The sequence below is a fragment of the Manacus vitellinus genome, unplaced genomic scaffold, assembly GCF_001715985.3.
Source record: "Manacus vitellinus isolate BGI_N305 unplaced genomic scaffold, ASM171598v3 scaffold_29_pilon, whole genome shotgun sequence".
In the NCBI taxonomy this organism is placed as follows: Eukaryota; Metazoa; Chordata; class Aves; order Passeriformes; family Pipridae; genus Manacus; species Manacus vitellinus.
The window spans coordinates 1,943,296-1,949,719 of record NW_021940207.1 but is presented as its reverse complement, the minus strand read 5'-3'; the positions used below and the strand labels follow the sequence as shown (position 1 = coordinate 1,949,719).

General features: G+C 42.0%; 1 protein-coding gene and 1 long non-coding RNA gene across 2 annotated transcripts in view; one reads left to right on the top strand and one right to left on the bottom strand.

The window, feature by feature from the left end:
• The first annotated feature begins 585 nt into the window (after positions 1 to 585).
• DCUN1D1 (defective in cullin neddylation 1 domain containing 1) overlaps positions 586 to 6,424 on the top strand; it is a 26,288-nt gene continuing 20,449 nt past the window's right edge. The window contains exon 1 of the mRNA XM_018074891.2: positions 586 to 937. The gene's annotated coding sequence lies outside the window, so the exon portion shown is untranslated. The remainder of the gene's footprint in view (positions 938 to 6,424) is intronic.
• LOC108640106 lies at positions 2,252 to 6,403 on the bottom strand. Its single transcript, XR_001920933.2, has 2 exons — positions 6,125 to 6,403; positions 2,252 to 2,595 (listed from the first exon to the last, which is right to left on the bottom strand). It is a non-coding gene; the product is annotated as an uncharacterized LOC108640106 (long non-coding RNA).

Below are 6,424 nucleotides of genomic sequence, written 5' to 3'. Positions count from 1 at the left end.
AGCTGTTAAGTTTTTATCTCTCTAGGTTTCTACTGAGATTGATTTTTCAAATAATGATGGTTGTGTTTATTTCAGTATAAAAGCTCTTGCAGAAATCACTGTCATAGTTTGCACACTTTAAATGTTTTATTGCAATGTGATTTAATTGAATTTAGAGATGCTCAAAGAATTACTAAAGTCAGGTTTTTCCTCTAACACAGAATTTACAAAATATTTAGAAATCCTTGGTTTATTACAAATAAATTTTTGTGTTATAAATGTGCATTGCTAAGAAGCACATGATAGAAATAGCTGTAACTAAACTGTTGTCTCTAGAACACTTAGTGGTAGATTAAGAAAAAAAAAAAAGTTATTGTTTAAAATCAGTATTTTAGTATTTGAGCTAAAAGGATCATCTCTGCCTGTAATTTGTTATCAGTATATCTTTTCAAATGGTGCTGCAGTTAGGAAAAAACAGTCATGGGTGTTCCACTAACAATGAATCTGAACTGATTCTAGTTGTAATGATTTTCTCTTGCTGCCATGGGAGAGAGGGGGCCGGGTCACAGAACACGTAGTTCAGCCCCAGTTGATAGTCCCCAGGGAAGAACAAGGGTGTTGGTGTTCACACTTGGCCTTCTGTGAGACAGAATCAGAGAGTAACACGCTCCATGAGCCCGCTGGTCAGCCTGTGGGATCAGGTGTGGATCATCCTGCCCAGCAGTGTGAATGTTACCAGACCAAAATGAGAGCCTTTGGTAAACCTCAGTTATCCCCTGTGGGATCTCCGTCTCTCTTGCACTCTCCAGTGGCTGCCAATTACTGTGGCTCATACCCAGGGAAGATCTGTGGTCTGGAGCCTGAATCCATGCTGGATCAGTGATTAGGACACAGGGAGTGGAAAGCAGGAGGGCAGGACTGTGTTCTTATTTCAGCCACTGATTCATGGTGGCTTCAGGTAAGTCACTTGGTAGATACTTGTGTTTCCTCTTATTTGATGAGGTTGATGGCAACCAAAACACTGCAAAATTTGTGAACAAAGTGATTTATAAATAATTTTCAATGCTTGTTGGTAAAGTTGTAATTCCAGTTGTAGGCAATTTCTACTTGTAGGTTGTTTTTTAAACTTTTATACAGCAAATATCAATACCAAAGTTATAAGGCTTCCAGTGTGTATTGTATCCCTTGTTGTAATGGTTGTACTAGGTATTTACTAGAAAATCTTTGCTTCTGTCTTCATGCTGAGTAAAAAACGAATATTGGAGTGTTTTTTGGCAGGACCTTTAAAATTTAGTCAATGGTAGGGAAAAACATCAGTTAATCTGGGAATACAACTCTTTTACTAAAACAAGCTGTACTATTTCAAAGGACATATCAACCAGTGCACTAACACAGGTATATTAGTTTCTGTTGATAATCCTTTTCAGTCAGATCAGGAGTTATTTGTCTGTGTTCTGTTTGTGAAACGCTGCACAGTGCTGTGTAGAATGTGTTTACTGTTTAATGTTATCTTAAAACCAGTTTATTTTAACATGGATTCATTGTATAATCAACATAGATTATCTGGTTGAATACTCCGTATTTTTTATTATAGGAGCAATAACTAAGTAAAACATGTCTGGAGTCCTGCTGGGTTTTAAAATTGTGATAGCAGGATTTTAGCTTTAATCTGTGTCCTGGTTTCAGCTGGGAGTTAACCTTCTTCCTGGTTGCTGGAACAGTGCTGTGTTTTGGATTCAGTGTGAGAATAATGTTGGTAACAAACTGCTGTTTTAGTTGTTGCTGAGTAGTGCTTAGTCTAAGGCAAGGACTTCTCAGTTTCCCATGCTCTGGAGCTGGGAAGGAGCACAGCCAGGACAGCTGACCCAAACTAGCCAAAGGGATATTCCATGCCACAGAACACCATGCCTAGTGTATTACTAGGAGAAGTTGTCCAGTTGCTGCTTGGGGATGGGCTGGGCATCAGTCAGTGGGGACTGAACACCTGTATTGAGCATCACTTGTCTGTCTTGAGTTTTATTTCTTGTGCTCTTTTTGTTGTCTTGCTTTTCATTAGAGTTGTTGTATTATTTATTCAATTTTATTTCAATTATTAAACTGCTCTTTTTCCCATTCTCCTCCCCATCCCAGTGGGAGGTGGTGGGTGGTGAACAAGCAGCTGCATGGTACAGAGGGGACCTTGTTGCTGGCTGGAGTTAAACTATGACAGTCCTTTTTGGCACCCAGTGTGGGGCACAAAGGGTGGAGATAACTACACATCTGACCAGAGCGTGTAAAACACATTTATTACAACCATTCATTATATTAATTTAATAGTCATTGGACACAATGTTGATTTGTTTGTTCTCAAGAGGTGTTGCTCTTGTTCTCAGGTTTGCGTCACTCAGTGCCTCGCTTGGTGTGTGTGTTCCCTTTGTGCTGTTTATCACCTCTGGGGGCTGGGCTAAGGTTGATTCTGTTGTACTTTGTAACACTGGCTTATGATATGATAAAATTGCTAATTGTGAAACAGAGAAAAACAATCACAAATGGAAGTTCTTCCAGGAAAGTTGCTGCTCCAGTGTCCAGTGGGCAGTTCCAAGACAGAGAGGAAGGGCTAATCTTACTCCTCTGATCCTATGGAAAGAAAGTCATCTTACTACCCTTACTTTTTATGTCTGCATTACTCCTGCAGTCTGCCTACCTCCCATACATGCAACTTAAAGTACTGTTTCATATATTAATACCAAAATATGTGCTCTGAATCGGGATGGCTTATTTTTATTAAGTAGAACATCTAAAGATGGCACATACAGAAAATCCCTAGGATAGGGAAATAAGTGTGTCTCAGTCTCCTCAATTCTTGGAATCACCTGTAATTCTTTGTAGTGAGAAGGGAAAGCTGCTTACAGTTCAAAGGTGTAGGTTTTAATCTTGAAGCTGTGATGGCACTGTCTGGATTACAGCTTGGGAAATTTCAGACCATTCTGGCTGCAAAGATCATACCTTGTTTTACAGAAGTTCTTAACTAAAAAATGTCTATATCTCATAAAAATCAACTAGCTATGTCTTACTGCCCTTCATTTCTTAATCCATATTACTTGAAATGCCTAGATTTTAGTATATGTATCTCAGTACTAATGAGTTAAAAAACAAAACCCAGAAGTCCTGCATTGTGTTGTCTTTTAGGTGTCCTGGAAAGTTTCAATTTATTCAGGCCTGCCAGGGTATGGTTGAGTACATGAGAAATGTTCAGACTTTCTTCAGCTCACTGACCTGACTTTCCTTCCTTTGTCACATTAATCTGTCCTGCTTCCTCCCAGAGACACTGTCATGTGGGACATGGCTCCTAATAGTGCCTTGGACTGGGTGTAGTAACTTGTTAACCTCTTGTGTAATGCAGGAAGCATGAAAAACTTAACAGAGGGTCAACACCCTTCCTTGCAACCTATTAATGATCTTCTGATATTGGTGGTGTCACTTTGCAGCTTAAATTGCTCAGACACCTACAGGAGGACTCACACTGTTTACTTCTTCTGTGCTTCTTTCAGAGCAGAAAAAAACCCATTATGGGCTGATACAAACATTCCATCTGTACCAGCTGAGCAGCACAACCGAGCAGACCATTGGGTCTGTACCTGTGGATGCCAAGGAACTTCATGCCTTTAGAGTGGCACTGAATCTCCTTGTGCAGGACAGTTCATGAGACTTTGTCCTCTTGGTTAAACATGTGGTCAATTTGCAAGCAAAGGGCAACAGTCATTTATGACTGTTCCATCAGTGTAAGATGAATTTGTGGTTTCACTTTCTAGTGCATAAAGTAGCTGACAAAAAGATGTGGGGGTTAGAAAGACATTTCCAGGCCAAGCTGTCCCAGGTTATTGTTACACTTCATAAAGCTTTGAGCCTCTTCCTCAGAAAGTGCTCTAAGTGGAAGTTCTCAGCAAGGAGATTACACTAAATAGATTCTACATTGACTGAACATGAGACTTGCTCGTCTGTCTGCTCGAGAGCTGAAGTCAGGGTAAAGCAGCTCAGTGTTATATTCAGAGTTATGCATTTGACACACTTGGATTTAAAAAAAGATCACTGCCTGGTTCTCCCAGGGTTCACATGAGATGATAAAACATCATTGGCTCACACAGCAAAACAAGGCAAGCGTGTCAGCCTTAAAATAAATTAAACAAGTCATCATGTTACTGTGATCACAGTGATTATGCTGCCTGCAGATTGCACAATGACTATTTCCTTCTACTCTGTATCACTGGGTGCACGTGTCATGTTTACAAGCAGCAGAGCTGTGTATCCCTGCTCTGACCTGGGGTTCATCCTGCAGGGAGCTGTACAAAGGGAACCTGGAACAAGCCCCATTCAGACACCTTACTCTGAATGTGAACAAATACACCTTTTGGCAGCCTCGTGGTGCCTCTTGCTTTGCAAAGCATCTGGTTTTGCTCAGAAACGCTGAGGGTGAGGTTCAGACAGCATACACATCACAGAAATGCAGATCTCCATCTACAGAGATACAGCCAGCCCGTGGGTGTGTGGATATGAGTGGAATTGGGGCAATCTGGCTGCGTCTGAAGTCTGTGCCTGCCTACTGCAGAGTGCCATGTATGGAGAAGGTAACTCAATCTAATCAGACTGGCTCAGGCTGAGGCACCAAACAGCCTGGCCATGGTGGCCAAGAGCTCTGGGCAAGTTAACTTCAGGTTCAGCAATTCAGACATACCCATGGAAGCACTCTGGAAATCAAGACAGAAGACTGCAGCTTCCACTAAAATCAGACACTAGACTTACAACTTAAATGGCAGTACGAAGCTACTCCTTTTCTCAGGTACAGTTTCATCTTATAAGTAAACTTAAATAGGGGAAAAAAACAACCAAAAAACAGTAGCATGCAGACTGGGAATAGCATCAATCTGCATTTCACATATTTTTTTATATTTCACCTTCATATCACTGAATCATCTTTTTATCATATTTTTATCTGCCCTGCTTAGAAGCAATTAAGTATGATTTTCCATACCTTTCACAATGGGAATTCATAATGCAGAGGGATTTAGTAAGTTAGGGCAATCAAATCACAAGTCAGTCAAAACACTAAACACAAACACAGTGTGCCCCCAGACACTCCAAAAACCCACCAAGAAACCCTGCAATACAGGAAAGGCTCACAGGCATTAGAGAAAAAACAAGCCACTTAAAAATCCTGCCTCTGTCCTGAGGACTCCACTGCAATCACAGCTCATCTCTCAGATTATTGTTACATGTCGCAATAATTTTCCAGAGTGTGTCTCCAGATCACAGGTGGGCTGTCACAGCACGTCAGAGTGATGGCAATTAGGTAACTTGACGAGATAGATTTTCAGGTTTGGCTTTGTCTCCCCTGCCGTGGTTCACGTGGACTGGGCTGGTGTGCAAGTGTTCGTGGCTGTTCACACAGGCCACTCTGCAAACATCCTCAATTTCAAAAACATGCTTTTTGGGAAGGTTCAAGGTATGCAGGCAACTACAGTCTCTCGGGATAGCTGAATTCACATATATTTCCAGACATAATATCCAGACAACTTTTAATTTTCCTGTTCAGAACAGCAGCACAACTGGACACTTCACAGGACAGGCCTGATTTTCCTCACCAAACATGATTTAACTCCTCACACTCCATCTAAGTTTTTCTTTGATTTTTAGCAAAGTAAGCAAGCAGCAAATTAGACCCTTTTCTATAAAAACAGACATATAAACCCTGAACATCTATGATGAGGAATGTCTTTTTGAAGTCTTAATTTCCTTCTAGTGTGTGCAGTCATACCAGTCATGTAATATAAATACAGAAGCTTACTTTAATAGCTCCCAGCTCAGCAGGAGATGAGAGAATAAGATCAGATCTCAAACCTTTGTCCTTCACAACAGCAGTTTGCCACCGCTGTGAGTTTTATCAGCAAATATTCTGCTTCCCCAAACTTCTTCAGCTGCCAAAAGCCTGCGGTAGGTAGAGTAAGCTTTCCTGGGAAACAAACAACTGTCTGGGATACTGGTACAAACTGTGATTTAACCACTGCAGCCTCTTTTGACAGTACATCTGTTTTACTGCAGAAGGGCTACTTCTGTCCACAGCCCCCAAAGGGGATCCCAGCCAGGAGCAGGGAAATCAGGAAAATCTTACAGGTGTGGAGGTGCTCCCGAACGAAGATGCCTGTAAAGCTGCTGCTCCGAGACCTCGCCTTCCCCAGGTCTCCGTGGCTGCTCCGCAAACGTCTTCTGCCTCCCTCGCGAATCCATCCTGGAAAACCCGAGGGATTTTCCCATCTCGCCCCTTTCCAAGTCCAGGCCCCCGGGAACAGCGGCCACGCCCCTGGAGCCCGGCGGGGCCGGCACAGGCGCTCACACTTGACCCTTAACTTTTGATATTGAAGAAATAAGAACATACAGGGAGCTTTCCCGACAGAACACCCGGTCCCGGTGT